The sequence below is a fragment of the Callorhinus ursinus genome, unplaced genomic scaffold (genome assembly GCF_003265705.2).
Source record: "Callorhinus ursinus isolate GAN/ISIS: 27379988/994484 unplaced genomic scaffold, GSC_fseal_2.0 scaffold56, whole genome shotgun sequence".
Taxonomy (NCBI): domain Eukaryota; kingdom Metazoa; phylum Chordata; class Mammalia; order Carnivora; family Otariidae; genus Callorhinus; species Callorhinus ursinus.
Genome location: NW_027397118.1, coordinates 5,010,814 through 5,028,965, shown reverse-complemented (window position 1 = coordinate 5,028,965; position 18,152 = coordinate 5,010,814). Strand labels below are relative to the sequence as shown.

At 35.7% G+C, this 18,152-nt stretch overlaps 1 protein-coding gene across 12 annotated transcripts in view; it reads left to right on the top strand.

Annotated features, from left to right (window-relative positions):
- CYLD (CYLD lysine 63 deubiquitinase) overlaps nucleotides 1-18,152 on the top strand; it is a 65,608-nt gene that overhangs the window by 14,377 nt on the left and 33,079 nt on the right. Inside the window, exon 1 of one of the 12 annotated variants that reach the window (XM_073884375.1) lies at nucleotides 15,742-15,998. The exons of the other annotated variants lie outside the window; for them this stretch is intronic. The gene's annotated coding sequence lies outside the window, so the exon portion shown is untranslated. Of the gene's footprint in view, nucleotides 1-15,741; nucleotides 15,999-18,152 lie in introns of those variants that run through there. 12 annotated transcript variants of the gene reach the window in all.

Sequence of the window (18,152 nt, the reverse complement as noted above, 5' to 3'; positions counted from 1 at the left end):
TATTTTAGTATATTTACAGATACATGGGGTCATCACTATAATCAGTTGTAGAACATTTCTGTCACCTCACAAAGAAACCCTGTACCTTTTAGCTATCCCTCCACTGTCCCTTCCTTCTCCTTAGTCCTAACCGACCACTAATCCACTTTCCGTCTCTGTATGTTTATCTATTCTGGACATTCCATAGAAATAGAATCATATAGCATGTGGCCTTTTGTGACTGGTTTCCTTCACTTAGCCTAATGTTTTCAAGGTTCATCTGTGTTGTAGCACGTGTCAATACTTTATTCCTTTTTATGCCTGCATCGTATCCCATCATATGGATGTAGCACATTTTGTGTATCCATTTGTTGATGGACACTTGAATTCCCTCCATCTTTCGCTATATACAGCTCTGCTCCAACATTCATGTACAAGTTTTGTGTGGATGTTTGCTTTTGTTTTTCTGGGCATATATCTGGGAATGGAATTGCTGGGTCATTTGGTAACTGTGTTTAATCATTTGTGGAACTGTCAGACTCTTTTCCAAAGCAGCTGCACGACTTTACATTCTTACCAGCACCGTGTTAAGAGTTCTGACTTCGTCACACCCTTGTCAACATTTATTGTTATCTGAGTTTTTGGTCCTACCCATCCTAGCGAGCGTGTTATCTCAGTTGGCTTGTGTCTGCTGAGTTTTGTTGCAAACAGTCTTATTAAAATCTCATTAAATTCTCAGTTTACCCATACATTACTTTTTTAATAACCAGTCATTATCATCTGCAAATACTAATAGTCTAACTCCTCCTTTCAATCCTTGTGTCTTTTATTTTTAAAACATGATCTTGCTGTCCCAGCTCTAAGAACCTTTTAGTACATACTGAATAGAAGTGGTCATATCAGCCATCTTGGTCTTGTTCCTGCTCTCAAAGGGAGTGCTTTCAGTGTTTGAACTATTAAGTGTGATCTTTGCCCTAGGATTTTATTGTTGCAGCCATCATTTATCAGGTTTGAGAGGTTACCTACTGTTCCCTGTTTTCTAAGAGTTTTATCATGAATGGATGTTGAAGTTTATCAAACTTTTTTGTCTGTTGACATAATCTTGTATTTCTTTTCTTTTAATCTAATTTCCTAATATTATTATTATTTTTAAAGATTTTATTTATTTGAAAGAGAGAATGAGAGAGAGAGAGAGAGAGAGAGAGCACATGAGAGGAGGGAGGGTCAGAGGGAGAAGCAGACTCCCTGCTGAGCAGGGAGCCCGATGCGGGACTTGATCCTGGAACTCCAGGATCATGACCTGAGCCGAAGGCAGTCACTTAACCAACTGAGCCACCCAGGCGCCCCTAATTTCCTAATATTAAATCAGCCTTACGTTTCTGATGTAAATCTAACTTCATCATATTCATACATTGCTTGGTCCAGTTTGCTAATCTGCACGTGTTTAAAAAATCTTAAAAACAAATTGTAAAAATAGCTTGTATTTAAATTAAAAAAATTTTTTAATAGTGGTAAAGTGCACATAACATTTACCATCTTAACCATTTTTAAGTGTACAGTTCAGTGGCATTAAGCACATTCATCTTGCTACCGTTCATCTCTGCAACAGTTTTCATCTTGTAAAACTGAAACTCTACACCCATTCAACAGTAACTGCTCAGCCTCTGGCAGCTTCTTAATCTACTTTCTGTCTCTATGATTTTGACTATTCTGAGTATCTCATATAAGTGGAATCATACAATATTTGCCTTTTTATGACTGGCTTTTTTCACTTAGTGTAATGTCCTCAAGGTTCATCCCTGTTGTTACATGAGTCAGAATTTCCTTCATTTTCACGCTACATAATAGTCCATTGTATATGTATATGGCACATTTATCTGTTTATCTCTTGTTGGACACTTGAGTTTCTTCCATGTTTTAGCTGTTGAGAATAGTGCTGTTCTGAACATGGGTGTAAAAATATCTCTTTGAGATCCTGTCTTCAATTCTTTTGGGGATATACCCAGAAGTGGAGTTGCTAGATTATATGGTAAATAGATTTTTAATTTTTTGAGGAACTACCACAAGGTTTACCACAGTGCCTGAACCATTTTGCATTCCCACCAATAATGCACAAGTTTTTCAGTTTCTCCCCATCTTTGCCAACATTTATTTTGTTTTCCTGATAATGGCCATTTTAATGGGTGTGAGGGTAATATCCCATTGTAATTTTGATTTGCATTTTCCTAATGATTAGTTATGTTGAGCATCTTTTCTGTATTTATTGGCCATTTGTATATCTTCTTTGCTGATAATGTCTGTTCAAGTCCTTTGCCCATTTTTTAACTTTTTTATTTTTTTTGCTGTTGTTTTAGGCATTCTCTATATATTCTGTATATTAATCCATTACCAGATATGTGATTTTTAAGTATTTTCTCCCATTCTTTGGGTTTCCTTTTTGTTCATTGTACTCTCTTATAATCTTTTTTATTTTGGTGGGATCAGTAGTAATGTTACTACTTTCATTTCTGATTTTAGTAATTTGAGTGTTCTCTTTTTCCATCTAGCTAAAGTTTTCTCAATTTTGTTGATAACTTAAAAAATCCAACTTTTGAGCTCATTGATTTTTCTCTGTTGTTTATTTTGTATTTTGTTAATCTCTGATCTAATCTTTATTTTCTTCTGCTATTTTGTAAAGTTCTTGTAAACTAGCTTTGTAAAGCTAGTTGTAAAGTTAGGTTGTTGATTTGCGATCTCTCTTGTTTTTCAATGTAAGCATTTATAGCTATAAGTTTCCCTCTTAATATAACTGCTTTCACTGCATCCCCTAAGTTCTAGGATGTTGTGTTTTTGTTTTCATTTATTTCTAAGAATTTTCTAATTTCCTTGTGATTTCTTTGATTCATGGGTTGTTTAAAAGTATGTTGTTTAATTCCCACAAATTTCTGGGTTTTCCAGTTTTACTTCTGTTGTTGATAATTTCATCCTCTTGAGAAGATACTTCATATGCTATCTGTCTTTTTAAAAAATCTATGGAGAATTTGTGGCCTAACATATGGTGTATCCTGAAAAATGTTCCAGGTGAACTTGAGAAGAATGTGTATACTGGTGTTGGGTCGAGTGTTTTGTGTATGTCTGTTACATCTTGTTGGTTTGTTGTGTTGGTTAAGTCCTCCATTTGCTTATTTCTGTCTGGCTCTATCCATTATTGAGAGTGGGGGATTGAAGTCTCCCAACTATTATTTTTTTTTTAAAGATTTTATTTATTTATTTGAGAGAGAGAGAGAATGAGAGAGAGAGAGCACGAGAGGGAAGAGGGTCAGAGGGAGAAGCAGACTCCCTGCTGAGCAGGGAGCCCGATGTGGGACTCGATCCCGGGGCTCCAGGATCATGACCTGAGCTGAAGGCAGTCGTTTAACCAACTGAGCCACCCAGGTGCCCGAAGTCTCCAACTATTATTGTAGAACTATTTTCCCCTTCAGTTCTCTAAGTTTTTACTTCATAGATTTTGCTGATTTCTTATTAGGTATGTAAATGTTTATAACTCTTGTATCTTCTTGCTGCATTGAACCTTTCATTAACATGTAAATGTTCTTTGTCTCTTGTAATCTTTTTTGACTTAAAGTCTGTTTTGTCTGATACCAGTATAGCCATCACTGCTTTCTTTTGCTTACTCTTTGCTTTGGATATTTATAACTGCCTTTCACTTTTAATCTCTGTGTCTTTGGATCTAAAGTGAGTCTGTTACAGACAACATATAGTTGGATCATGTGTTTTTATCCATTCAGATTTCTGTCTTTTGATTGGAGAGTTTAATCAATTTATATTTAAAGTAATTACTGATAAGGAGGAACTTATTTGCATCATTTTGCTATTTGTTTTCTATATGCCTTCTAGTCTTTTTTCACCCTTATTTCCTGCATTACTATTGTCTTTTGTGTTTAGTTGATTTTTGTAGTGAAATGTTTCTTTTTCATTTCTTTTTCTATATATTATAGCTATTTTCTTTGTGTTCACCACAAGATTACATTTAACATCATAAATTTTTAACACTCAAGTTTCAATTTGTACCAGCTTAACTTCAACAACATAAAAATAGACTCTTTTCCTTTACAGCTCTACCCCACCCCTTTTGGTTATTGATGTTACAAAATTACATCTTTATACCTTGTACACCGTAAAGCATCAGTGGCTCTGGCTCAGTCGCTGGGCGTCTGCCTTCGGCTCAGGTCATGATCCCAGGGTCCTGGGATCGGGCCCTGCATCGGGCTCCCTGATCCACGGGAAGCCTGCTTCTCCCTCTCCCTCTCCCACTCCCCCTGCTTGTGTTCCCTCTCTCGCTGTGTCTCTCTCTGTCAAATAAATAAAATCTTTACAAAAAAAAAAATAAATGCATTGTTTTCTTTTTTTTTTTTTTAAAGATTTTATTTATTTATTTGAGAGAAAGAGAATGAGATCGAGAGCACGAGAGGGAAGAGGGTCAGAGGGAGAAGCAGACTCCCTGCTGAGCAGGGAGCCCGATGTGGGACTTGATCCCGGGACTCCAGGATCATGACCTGAGCCGAAGGCAGTCGCTTAACCAGCTGAGCCACACAGGCGCCCAATGCATTGTTTTCTTAAATTATGTAGAAAACAAAATGTAGAATTACCAACCAAAGTTACAGTAATACTACCTTTCAGGCTAATTGTTTTGTTTTTTAAAAAATGATGACTCTCTTAAAGCCTGTAAAAAAACAAAAAGTAGTGTTACAAACTGGTGTTACAATAATACTGGCTTTTATAATTGCCAGTGTATTTACCTTTATTGAGATCTCTGTTTCTTCATATGCCTTGAGATTACTGTCTAATGTCCTTTGATTTCACCCAGCGTGACTCCCTTGAGTATTTCTTAGAGGACAGGTCTAGTGGAAACGAACTCCCTCAGTTTTTGGTTATCTGGGAATATCTTAATTTCTCCCTCACTTCTGAAGGACGTTTTTGCCAGATATAGGATTCTTGGTTCACGGTATTTTTCTTTTAGCCCTTTGAATACATTGGCTCACTGTCTGTTGGCCTCCAAAGTTTTTGATGAGAAATCTGTATATGTCTTTATTGAGGATCTGTTTTATGCCAAATTGATTCTCTCTTGCTGCTTTTAAGACTCTGTTTTTTGAAAGTTTGATTCTAATGTGTTGCTGTGGGAGTCTCTTTAATTCATCTTACTTGGTGTTTGTTGAGCATCTTGGGTATTTATATTCATTGCTCTCATCAAATTTGGGGTTTTCAGTCAGTATTTCTTCAGATATTCTCTGTTTCTGTCTCTCTCCTTTTTGGGATTCCTACGATGTGCATATTGATATGCTTAATGGTGTTCCACAGTTTCCTTAGGTTCCTAATTTGCATTTCCCTGGTAATTATTGATGTTGAACACCTTTTCATATCACCTCTTGGCCATTTGTATGTATTTTTTTGAAAACTGTTCAGTTCCTCTGCCCATTTTTAAATCGTGATGTTAGTTTTTTTGCTGTTGAGTTGTACAAAATCTTACATATTTTGGATATTAACCCCTTAGTAGTTATATTATTTGCAAATATTTTCTCCCATTCTGTAGGTTGCCTTTTTATTTTTTATCAGTTGTTTCCTTTTTGCTCTGCAGAAGCTTTTTAGTTTGGTGTAGTCTCATTTATTTATTTTTGCTTTTGTAGCTTGTGCTTCTTTTGTCCTGTCTGGGAAATTACTGCCAAAATCAATGTCAAGGAGCTTTCCCCTATGTTTTCTTCTAGGAGTTTTACAGTTTCAGGTCTTACACTTAAGTCTTTAATTTATTTCAAGTTCACTTTTGTGAGGGGTGTAAGATAGGGATGCAGTTTTATTCTTCCGTATGTGGTTTTCCAGTTTCCCCGTTACCACTTATTGAAGAGACTACCCTTTACTGCACTGAGTATTCTTGGCTCCTTGGCAAATACTAATTGACCGTATATACATGGGTTTATTTCTGGGCTCTCATTTTTGTTCCGTTGGTCTATGTGTTGCTTTTATGTTTGTAGTTTGCAATCAGGAAGTGTAATGCTTATGCCTTTGCTCTTCTTGCTTAGGGTTGCTTTGGCTATTCAGAGTCTTTTGTGGAAGTGTTATTTTTTTAATGAGTTTTTCCATTTAATCTTTGTTTTTTTAAAGTTTTTGGCACAACATTCTTAAGATATCTTATTTTCTGTTAAATCTCAGCAGTATCTGCAGTTGTGTCCTTGTTTTCATTCAAACAATTGTTTGTGTCTCTAGAGGTTTCTTTCTTTTATTTAAAAAAAACAAACAGACCTTATCTTTTGGCTTTCTTAATCCTTTCTAGACGTTTGTTTTCTATTTTGGTAGTTTCTGTTTTTTTATTATTTTTTTCTTTGGATTTTTTTGGATTTATTGTTTTTCTTACTACTTTAAACAGTTTATTAATTTTTAGTTTTTCTAGTATAAAGCATCTAAGGCTATAGATTTTATGTACTCATCTACCTACATTCCACAAAATTTATATAGTTACCTTGTTATTAAATTTGAAGCATTTTGTAATTTACTTTATGATTTCTTTTTTATGTAACCCATGAGCTATTTTAAAATAGGATTTTAAATTTTTAGGTGACTTTTTTGGTCATTATTATTATTTTTAATTCAGTTTCTTTATGGTAAAAGAATATGATACCAATCCTTTGACATTTGTTGGGGCTACTTTATGGCCTAGTACATGATCAGTTTACAGAGATGTTCTGTGTGGACTTGAAAAGAATGTGTTTGCTCCAATTGTAGCCTGCATGCATTGCATGCATATTTTATATGTCCCTTAGATCAAGCTAATTTATTATGCTATTTAAATTTTTGTATCATTATTGAGTTTTTAATTGCTAGACCTATCAGTTACTGAACAAGCTATGTTAAAACTTCCTAACAATGATGGATTTGTTAATTTCTTCTTAATTTTTTAAGTGTTTATTTCGAAATAGTTATTTGCTGCATATAAGTTTAGAATTTTTAAGTACCTGGAGTTTGGAATTGTTATAGCTTCCAGGTAATTTGAACTATTTATTGTTATATAGTCTGTTTTTATATAGAGAGAATGAGAGGGAAAAGAAAAGAGAGGCACTGTCTTCATTGCTAGTAATTCTTTTTGCCTTAAATTCTATTTTGTATGCTGTGGATAGATTTTCTTTTGGTTAGTATTTTCCAGGTATTTCTCTTTTCAATCACTTATGTTTAAGATATGTCCCTTATAACAGCATGTAGTGGGGTATCTTTTTTTCTTAATCCAGTTTGGCAATTTTTGTACTTTGAAGATTTAATCTATTAGTATTTATCATTACTGATAATTGGATTTATTTCTACTGCCTAACTGTTTTCTATTTGTCCTAATTTTCTGCTTTACCCCCACTGTGTTGTTGGATTGAGATGCTTTCTCTTCCTTTTCTCATTTCATTTTCCCATTCATTTCCCATGCTTTTTTTTTTTTTTTAGAGTTTTTAATTTAAAACATCTATTCTGATGATCTTTGTCTTTTCATTGTTGTGTAATCTATTAACATTTAGTGTAATTATTGGTATTACTGAGTTTAGAACTATAATTTTATTATCTATTTTTTATTTGTCCCTGTTTTTCTTTCCTCTTATACTCTTTTTCTACCATTTTGCAGATTATTTGAAAAATTTTAAGAATTCTATGTTAATCTGTTGGCTTTTTAACTAACTTTTAGTGCTTTCTCCAAGGATTACAATATATATTCTTAATATTTTAGTGTAGTTAGGGTTAATATTGTACAACTTTATGTAAATGTAGATGCCTTGCCACCATGTAAGTCTTTACCTCTTTGCCATCCTTTATGCTATTGTCATGTATGTTACATCTGTGTACGTTAAAAACTCACAAGAAAATGTATTTTTTGCTGAAATCATATATATTTTAAAGAAATTGAAAGATCCGCATATCCACCTGTTAACATTTTCCTTCATCCTGAAGAACTTCTTTTGTTGTGTACTGAGGTACGGTTCTTCTAGAAATGAACTTCTCTTAATTTTCTTGTATCTGAAAATGTATCTATTTTGCCTTCGTATTTGAAGGATATTTTGAGTGTAGATAGAATTTTGGTTTGATATTTTTTCTTTTCGTCCTGTTTTCCAGCATTTTCTAACCTCCATAGTTTCTGGTGAACATCAGCTGTCATTTAAATCATTATCCCTCTGTATGTAATGCAATATGTTGTTTTTCTCTTGGAGCTTTGATGATTTCTCCTTATATTTGGCTTACAACGGTTTAACCAGGGTGTCCCTTGCATAGTTTTCTTCATATTTATCCTGTTTGGAGTTTAGTAAAGTTCTTGGATTTGTAAATATATACCTTTTAACAAAGTAGGAAATATTCTGACCATCATTTTTTCAAGCGCTTTCTTTGTCCCTATCAGCCTTCCCTCTTTCTGTGGCTTCAGATGGATACATGTTAGAATTTTTGGTATTGTGCCTGCAGTCCTTGAGGCTCTGTTAATTTTTTCATACTTTTATGTATCTGTTCTTCACATAATTTCTACTGTTCTATCTTGAATTTTACTGACTTCCCCTTCTCTTGTCCACATTGTGTTTTTAGGGCTAAAATTCATTCATCCAATGAATTATTTTTTCAGATATTGCCTTTTAAGTTTTTAGAAGTATTTTTAAGACATCCATCATGTTCTTTCTCGTTTGTTTCTTTAAATAGTTTTTATTTCTCTGGTGAGATACTGCTATCTTCTTCACTGTGAGCATATTTTCTTTTTCCTCATTAAGCGTAGTTATAATAGTTCCTTTAAAATTCTTCTTCTCTGCCAATTCCAACATCAAAATAGTCTATGGATTGGTATCCATTGTGGTTTTTTCTTTTGAGAATGGGTCACAATTTTCTTTCTTTCTTTTTTTTTTTTTAAGTATGTTGAGCAATTTGGATTATATCCTTGTATTGTGCCCTTTTTAAAAATTTTGGGTCTCCTTCATAATCTGCCTGTTGGGTTTTCTTTTTTTTCTTTTTCTTCTTCACTCTCCAGTGCCCGCAGGTAGTTGTTTTTATGTAATTTGTCAAAGTTTAAATCTATTATTTCAGGAGAGGAGTTCTGGTATGAGCTTACTTCATCATTATAGCTTTATTTTTAAATATATATTTTGGAATGTGGAAAGCATTTATTCAAGAAAAAAGGGGATTTCTCTGGGTAGGTATGATGGATTTTATTTTATAGTTTTTCCCCTTATTTTCAAGTTTTTATTTTCAATTCCAGTTAGTTAACTACAGTGTACTATTAGTTTCAGGTGTAGAATTGAGTGATTCATCACCTCCATACAATACCCAGTGCTCATCACAACAAGTGCTCTCTTTAATAATACCATCACCCATTTAAGTTTCTGATTGTTTGAAATACAGTATTGTTTCACACTATAACTATTGAATTTTTAAGTTTTTTTTTTTTTAATTGTTTTTAAGCTTTAGTACAAAATGTTTATAAGAAGGTCATTTCATTTCTAAGCCAAGCAGTTCTCAACTTTGGGTGATTTTGACCCCAGGTGTCTGGAGACATTTTTGATCATCACATGTGGGGTGGAAATACTACTTTGAATCTAGTGGATAGAGACAGAGATGCAGCTAAGTAAACATCCTACAATGCAGGAGAGCAGCCCCCACGACAGAACAGGTTCTGGTCCAAAATGGCAGTATTGCTGAGGTTGAGAAATCCTGTCCTAAGCAAATTCTGTGAATTATGCTACTTTTATAATGTTAACTTGCCGGATGGCAAAGGAGAATCCCTTGTAAAATAAAATTTCTTTCATTTTTAAAGTATTCTTACAGGGGTAACCAATTCTGTGCTAATGTTGTTTCTCCAAAATCACATGGATAAATGTAATTTAACTTGTCTTACCAAATCAGAGATGTTTGTGGGTTTCATAAAACAGACTCTTAACTGTAAAGAGCAGAAGGAGGGTTGCTGGAGGGGAGGTGGGTGGGGGATGGGCTAGATGGGTGGGGTGGGCATTAAGGAGGGTACTTGTGATGAGCACTGCCTGCTGTATGTAAGTGGCAAATCACTCAGTTTATACCTGAAACCAATATTACCCTGTATGTTAACTAACTGGAATTGAAATAAACTCTTGAAACTACACAAAAAGTTTCCAAAGGGTGCTTTTGAAAACTCAAAACCTCATTAGTGTAACCATCCTTTTTACCTACCTTCTTTGAGTTTTGCATTTTACAAGTGAATATAATTCATTACATTGAGTAAATTGAGAGACTAGGGAGAACACTAGTTTAGTGTTATAATTTAAGGAAGGAAAAGATACCTGAAATATGAAGTTGGCTTCTGTATAATTGATTGTGTTTTCCTTAGTCTGCAGTAGAGTAAAGATTTGAAATGCCTCCCCCCTCTCCCAAACTCTAGAGCTGTATTTCTGTATATTTTTTCCATGTCTCAGTTTGGTTTGAAATGTAAATGATGTTGGGTTCTACACTAGCACAAAAAGAAAATGAAAGGAAAAGCTACCATTTCTGTTTTTCCTGTGATGGAATTATATATGACCTGACAAAGGAATTCTTTAATATTATTTATCTTCAAAAACATTTACAATTCTGTTTTATTTAAATAATGATGTAGGATTAAAATAGTAAGAATTAGTTACATGAATCTCTTGGGAATCACCTGTCAGGTACACTTTGATCTTCTAGATCAGTGGCTCTCATTGTCATTATTATTGGCTCTCAGAGCAGTGACAAGAAAGGAAAATAATGCTGCTGCTTCTTTTAAAGCTTGATTTCATAAACCTTGAATGATTCCAGCTTTTATAATGTAATAATACAAGTTATACTTTTTGCCAACAAAATAAAGCTCACAAATAGACTTAAAAAGTAAAGTTGTCTAAGTGAAAATTAGTTGCTTTGAATGGGTCTTTGTATTTCATGTCATCATTAACACCCTTTTTTGGAGAGAAAAAGAGAGTCATAGTGTCTCTTTTAGTTCCTTAGTTCCTTTTTCTTGGCCAATTACCTTCATTTGTAGGACAAAATTAATATTCCCAGCACTTTAAAACTGTTTTGAAGCAGTTCAGCGGCTGGTGAGATTAGGGGAGAACTCATCTCCGTCAGTTCCTTGTTACAGTGGGCTTCTGAGGAGTACCTTTGACTCCAAGATGCAAAAGTCTTAATCTGTTTCAAAATTTTTTCTCTCTTCATTTCTGCTTCAAATGTTAAAAATTCTAACATAGCTAATTTGACGTGTTCACGTTCTTAAAGCTGTTGTGCTGGAGCGGATCATTTAGTGCTACCCCTAAATTATACATTTCTGCTTTTTCTAGTCCAGCCTGTGTCTTCTTTTTTTAGTGTTGGAGGTTGGGAATGTAATGCTAATTTGGCTTTTTAGATTATTCAGTGCATGCACATTTGCACAGAATTTTAAAAGGCTATGTGAGATCTTTCCCTCCCAACATTGACCCCCAACTACCTACTTTCCTTCTGTATCCTTCTTTTTTTTAAGTTTTTATTTAAATTCCAGTTAACGTACAGTGTAGTATTAGTTTCAGGTGTACAATTTAGTGATTCAGCACTTCCATACATCACCTGGTGCTCATCACAGGTGCACTCCTTAATCCCCCTCACCTGTATCATCCATCCCTCCCACCCCCTCCCCTCTACATCTACAGTTAACAGTCTGTTTCTTGGTTTGGTTCTCTCTCTCCCCCCCCTTTTTTTTTCCCCCTCTCTTTGCTCATTTGTTTTGTTTCTTAAATTCACCACAATCAAGATAGCATACCTGTCACCCGTAAGGATGCCCTTTGTGATTATTTCCTTCCACTTTTGCCTGCCCCGTCCCCCCCAAAATCCAGGCAACCACTGATCAATCATCTTTGTATCAGTATACATTTGTCCACATTTTTTGGAATTTTATATATGTGCAGTAACTCAGGATGTACTCTTTTTGTCTGATTTATTTCACTCAGTATAATTCGTTTTGACACATTCATGTGTCTTTTTTATTACTGAGAACTATTTCATTCTGTGGTAGTATGTAATTTTATATATATGTTTTTTAAGTATATTATTTACTATATATTAATATATAGTTTGTATTATTTAATGTATGTTAATACATTATAACTATAAAATATATTTTATATATATCCTCAGTTCTTGCTTATATTTGGTCTTTGACCTCGATTCCTGACACAGAGCTCCTAAATCCCTTGGAATTTCCTGGGTGATAGGAGTGCCTTCTGTTCTAGTGAGATGACTTTTGGTGGGCTCCTGGATGGGGGCTGGTCACTAGAAAGACCAAGCCATGATTAGAAGCTTGAACTTTCAGCTCCAGTCCTTATCCTCTGCAGGGGGGAGCAGGGAGAGGAGCTGGAAATGGAGTCAGTAATTGATCCTGCCTACCTATTGAAGTCTCCATAAAAATTCGAAAGTACAAGGTTTGGAGAGCTTTCAGGTTGCTGAACATGGAGATGCTGGGAGGGTTTTGCTCCTGGAGAGGACACAGAAGCTCTGTGCCCCTTCTCCATACCTCGCCCTAAGTCTGTCTTTATCTGGTTGTTAATCTGTATAATTTATTATATCCTTTATAATAAAATAGTAAATGTAAGTGTTGCCCTTAGTTCTTTGAACCATTCTAGCAAATTATGGAACCCAAGGAGGGGGTCCTGGGAACACTGATTTCTAGCTGGACAGTCAGTAGTACCACAGCCTGGGACTTGTGACTGGTGTCACAATGAGGACAGTCTTTTGGACTTAACTTGTGGGATTTGCCTCTGATTTTCTCCTAAGTTTTTTAAAAATCAAAATATAATTCACACAGCAGAATATTCACCCCTTTAAAATGTACAATTCCGTGATGTTAAGAACGGTCACAATATTGTGCAGCCATCACCAGTGTCTAGTTCCAGAACTTTTTAATCACCCCAAATGGAAACTCATACTCAGTGCCTGGCAAACACTGATCTGTTCTTTGTCACTTTGATTTGCCTGTGGACATATGAACTATATGCTGCTATATGAACATATCATATAAACAGAATAAAAAATATGGTCTTTTTTGTTTGGCTCCTTTCACTTAAGCATCATCTTTTCAAGGTTCATCCATGCTGTAGAATGAATCAGTACTTGAGTTCTTCTTATGGGTGCACAATATTCCATTATATAGGTATAGTGCATAGTTGACTCCTGAACAACATGGGTTTGAACTGTGTGGGTCCATGGATTTTTTTTTTTTTTATAGAACAGTAGTATAAATGTATTTTTTCTCTTCCTTATTTTCTTAACAATATTTTCCTTTTTCTAACTTACTTCATTGTAACAATACAGCCTGTGATACATATAACATACAAAATATGTGTTGCATCGTTAACATTGACTGTGTTATCGGGAGTAAGGCTTCCGGTCAACAGTAGGCTATTAGTAGTTACGTTTTGGGGGAGTCAAAAGTTAAATGCAGATTTTCAGCTGCATGGCAGTCAATGCCCCAAACCCCCCTGGTGTTCAAGGATGAACTGTATCTTATTTACCCATTCATCAGTTGACGGCCATTTGTATTTCTAATTTTTGATTATTTATGAAAAATGTTGCTATGGACGTACATGTTATAAGTTTTTGTGTGGACATACTTTTCAGTTCTCTTGGGTTCATGCCTAGGAATAGAATTGCTAGGTCATATGGTAGCTGTATATTTAATCGTTAGTAGAACTGCCAGGATGTTTTCCAAAGTGGCTGCACGTTTTACATTCCCACCAGCAATATATGAGAATTCTGATTTCTTCACATTCTCCTTTTTCCTTTTATTTTTTTTTTAAGTTCTACAGTTTTTCATTTTACATTTAACCCCATGGTTTATTTTGAGTTAATTTTTTATGTACAGGTATTTTTCTTTTTTTTTTTTCTTTTTAATGTCTAATTGTCCCACCACCATTTGTTGAAAAAGACCTCTTTCTTCCATTGAATTGCTTTTGTACCTTTGTCAAAAATCAGTTGGGTATATTTGTATGGGCCTATTTTTTGATCATTTTTTTCTTTTGAGAACTTCATCTAGATCTGCTGGTGACAAATTATTTTAGTTGCCCCTCATCTGAGAATGTCTTGCTTTCCCCTTCATTCCTGAAGGATATTTTCACTGATTATAAGATTCTGGGTCAAGAATTCTTTTCCCTCAGCACCTGAAAAATACTGTGCTACTTCCTTTGGGCCTCCCTGGTTCCTGATGAGAATCTGCTCTCATTTGAATTGCCTTTTTTTCCCCCCTCCTATACGTTTTGTTTTTCTCTGGCTGCTTTCAGGAGTTTCTCTTTGCCTTTAGCTTTCTCAAGTTTAATTACGATGTGTCTTGGCATAGAATTTCTTTGGGTTTATCCTGTTTGGTGTTTGCTCAGCTTCTTGGATTGGTAAGTTTATATCTCTTGCCACATGTGGTCAGTTTCAGCCTTCCTTTTCTTTGAGTACTTTCTGAGGCCTGCCTCTTTCTCCTCTCCTTTTAGGATTCTGATGAAATAAATGTTAGATCTTTTGTGAAGTCCCACAGGTCCCGAAGTCTCTCTTTTTCTTTTTTCTTTTTTTAAGTCTATTTTCTCTGTGTCGTTCATACTGGCTAATTTGTATTGTTCTATATTCAAGTTCACTCATGATTTCCTGCGTTTCCTTCATTTCGCTATTGAGCCCATCCACCAAGCTTTGTATTTGGGTGGTTGTTTTTTTCAGTTCTAAGATTTCCATTTCACTCTTCTTTATATCTTCCGTTTCTTTGCTGAGACTTTCTATTTCTTTGATGAGGTTTCTGTTCTGTCATTTTTTTCCAAGTGTGTTTCTAATTGCTTATTGAAGCATTTTCATCATGGCTGTTTAAAATCTTTGTCAGATAATTCTAACCTTTCTTTCATCTCAGTGTTGGCATTTATTGACTATCTTTTAAAATTCTTCTTGAAGGGCACCTGGCTGGCTCAGTCAGTTAAGTGTCTGCCTTCGGCTCAGGTCATGATCCCGGGGTCCGGGGATCGAGCCCCACATCGGGCTCCCTGCTCAGCGGGCGGCCTGCTTCTCCTTCTCCCTCTGCCATTCCCCCTGCTCATGCTCTCTGGCTCTCTCTGTCTCTCTGTCAAATAAATAAAATCTTAAAAAAAAAATTCTTGGGGTCTTACTGGTTCTCAGTATAATGAGTGATTTTTATTTGAAACCTGGACAGTTGGGTATTATGTTTTGAGACTCTAGATCCTACTAGATCTAGAGCCAGCTTTTAGCCAGCTTTCTCTGACACTGCTCTGGCCGGGGAAGAGGAGGGTATATGCTACCTCATTATTGCCGGGTGGAGGCAGAAGTCTGTTCCTCCCTTGGCCTCTGTTGATACCTGAGACGGAAGCTCCTCATTCCTGCTGGGTAGAGGTGTGCGTTGGTCTCCAGTGACGCTGTGATGAGTGTGGCCTCATCGCTGCTGGGCTATGGAGAAAGTTCTGACTCTCCACTAGACCTCCTTTGGCCCCACCCCAGCAGGTGGACAGAGATGGAAGTCTAGGCTCTCCATGTGTTCTCCTCCGACACCAAGGCTTTCTCCAACATCATGCAACTGGGGTGTTGGAGTACTTTGTAACACCCTTACATGAGTGGAAGTCTGGGCTCCCCATTTGGCCTTTGTTGGAGTGGGTGGGGCCGCTGTTTTTTTCTGTGGTGTTTGGCTGATGTTGAGCGATTATTATCTAATATTTTTCTGTCTTAGTAGGTTTCCTCTTTTCTCATCCTTTGACTAGAGAGAGCTGACTTGTTGGGGCTTTCTTTTGTCTGTACCCATTGGCGTTTCCAGGTTGCTGGCTTCTTCAGTGCTAAGGGGGATACATGAGGCAAGAAGAAAATCCAGAGAATTTTCCCCTGTGTTGTTCCTTAGGTCTGGAGCTCCCCACCTGGTCTGCCTTCTCCTCTCCACCTTCCAGGGTCTTTTAATTTCTGTTTTGCAGGTTATGTCCAGAATTTTTAGTTGTACTTACCAGGAGGAATAGGAAAAGTTGTGTCTACTCATCTTTCCAGAAGTGGAAGTTGCACCTGTTGTTGTAAGTTAACAATAATAGATCTTAGGCATCGTTTCATATTAGTATATGAATTGCATACTTAATCTTTTGTTTAAATTATGCACTGTATTTCCTTTTATGAATGTACCATAATTTTTTTTAACCAGTTCCCCTACTGATGGGCATTTAGGTTGTTTTCAGTGCTTTGCTCTTACAAGCAGTGCTTCAGTGAATAACTTCATGTGTATGTATCAGTTTGCATGTGTTCCAGTATGGCTGAAAGACAGCTTCCTGTCTTACTGTCCATATTTTCTTAGAGAACTGTGTATTCATTTGATAGAAGAGTCACTGTCACCTAAAGGAAATCAGAATATTTCATTTTAGATGGATCTGATTGTGAAAAAGTCACTCCTTGTATGAATGTGTGCTTAGATCTACTTTCCTACAACTTCATGCATTGATTCTCGTTCAGAGCTGGTGACCAAGACAGGACAAATTCAGCTCCTCTTCCTTACAACAACCCTTAGATATTCAAAGCTGTGTGTCTTTGGAACCTTCATCTTCTGTTCTCCATCCTAAAAAGTTTGAGTCATTTTAGCCCTTGCATGATTTCCAGATATTCCGAATAAGACCTGGTTTGTTGAAGATGTTATTTTACACTTGCACATCTAGAGGGAAATGGGATACTGTAATCAATATGCTGGCTAATGGTTGCTAATGACAAAAAAGTTGAACCCCAAATTTTGGGGACCCCTGTCACAGTCTGAATTATAGTCCCAGAGACCACTGTGATGCCTTCCTTGCATTATGGATGAATGAATGCATCTATAAATCAATAAATTAATAAATACTGAGCTTACGCTTGACTTAAATCCTCAGTTTTGTTCATGCATATGTCTGCTTCTGATCTGTGCTTGGACAGTTGATTTGGAGGGCATCTGCTGGACTTTGCCTTTGTCCCTATAAAACTTTATGGATATCACAGCTATCCAGTCTTCCAACATTCTCAGATCATTTTGGATACTAATTGTGTCCTTGCATGTATTGTTTTTCTCTCTCGACACCATGCCATTTGTACTCATCTGACTACTTAAATGGGATATATTTTGCTCATACTCATACAAAATAGTCATAAGATATTTTTTAAAAAGGTAACTTCCTGGAAGTAGAGTTGCCGGGGCAAAGGGCATGTGTGTTTACATTCTGATAGAGAATGCTAAATGGCCTGCTACAGAGATCGATTGTCCGAATCACCTTGAATGTTGTCTGTATAGACAGGACTCTTGCTCATCTGAGACACTAGATCTGAGTAATGTAACCCTGATGTCATCTGATGGGACCTTCCACTTTTTTTTTCAACACGTTTTCATATAAAATTATCTAAAATATAAGGAAAGTGTTTATTTTGATCAGCAGCAATCCTGCCTCATGAAGACATCTTTGTGTAGTTGTTATGTATAGTACGTTGGTATCTGGTTTTATAATACCTCATTTTACCCAAGTAAACTTATATTTTCTCTGGTAGCTTTTTCTGTGGATATTAAACTCTCATTTGGGTCTGAATTATGCTCTTGTGGCTGATGATGTTAAGCAGTACATCAATTAAGTGATTTTTCTCAATTTAATGGGTCATTCAAATTCATAGACATTTCTTGTGGTTTGATGGTTATTGTTCACTAGTTTATTGTCATCATTTTCAATCCAAGATTCTCCAAGAGATTTTTGTTTTTCTGATTAAATTAACAAGAGTGATGGATGAGCTGCTACTTTATAACTTTTTATTGAATCATAATTGATACAGAATATTAGTTTCAGTTGTGCAAGATAGTGATTCAGTGTTTTATACGTTACCAAAAAATGATTGCCATGATAGGTCTAGTTACCATCTGTCACCCTACAAATTTATTACAATATTATTGGCTCTATTCTCTATGCTATACACTACATCACTGCATTTTTTTTTTTTAATAACTGGAAGTTTGTACCTCTTAATCCCCTTTACCTCTTTTGTCTGCCCACTTACCCTTTCCCCTGGCTACTGCCAGTTTTTTCTCTGTATCTAGGAGTCTGTTTCTTGTTTGTTTTATTTATTTTTTTAGATTCTACATATAAATGAAATCATATAGTATTTGTCTTTCCCTGTCTAACTTCTTTAACTTAGCATAATACCATCTAGGTCTGTTCATGTTGTGGAAC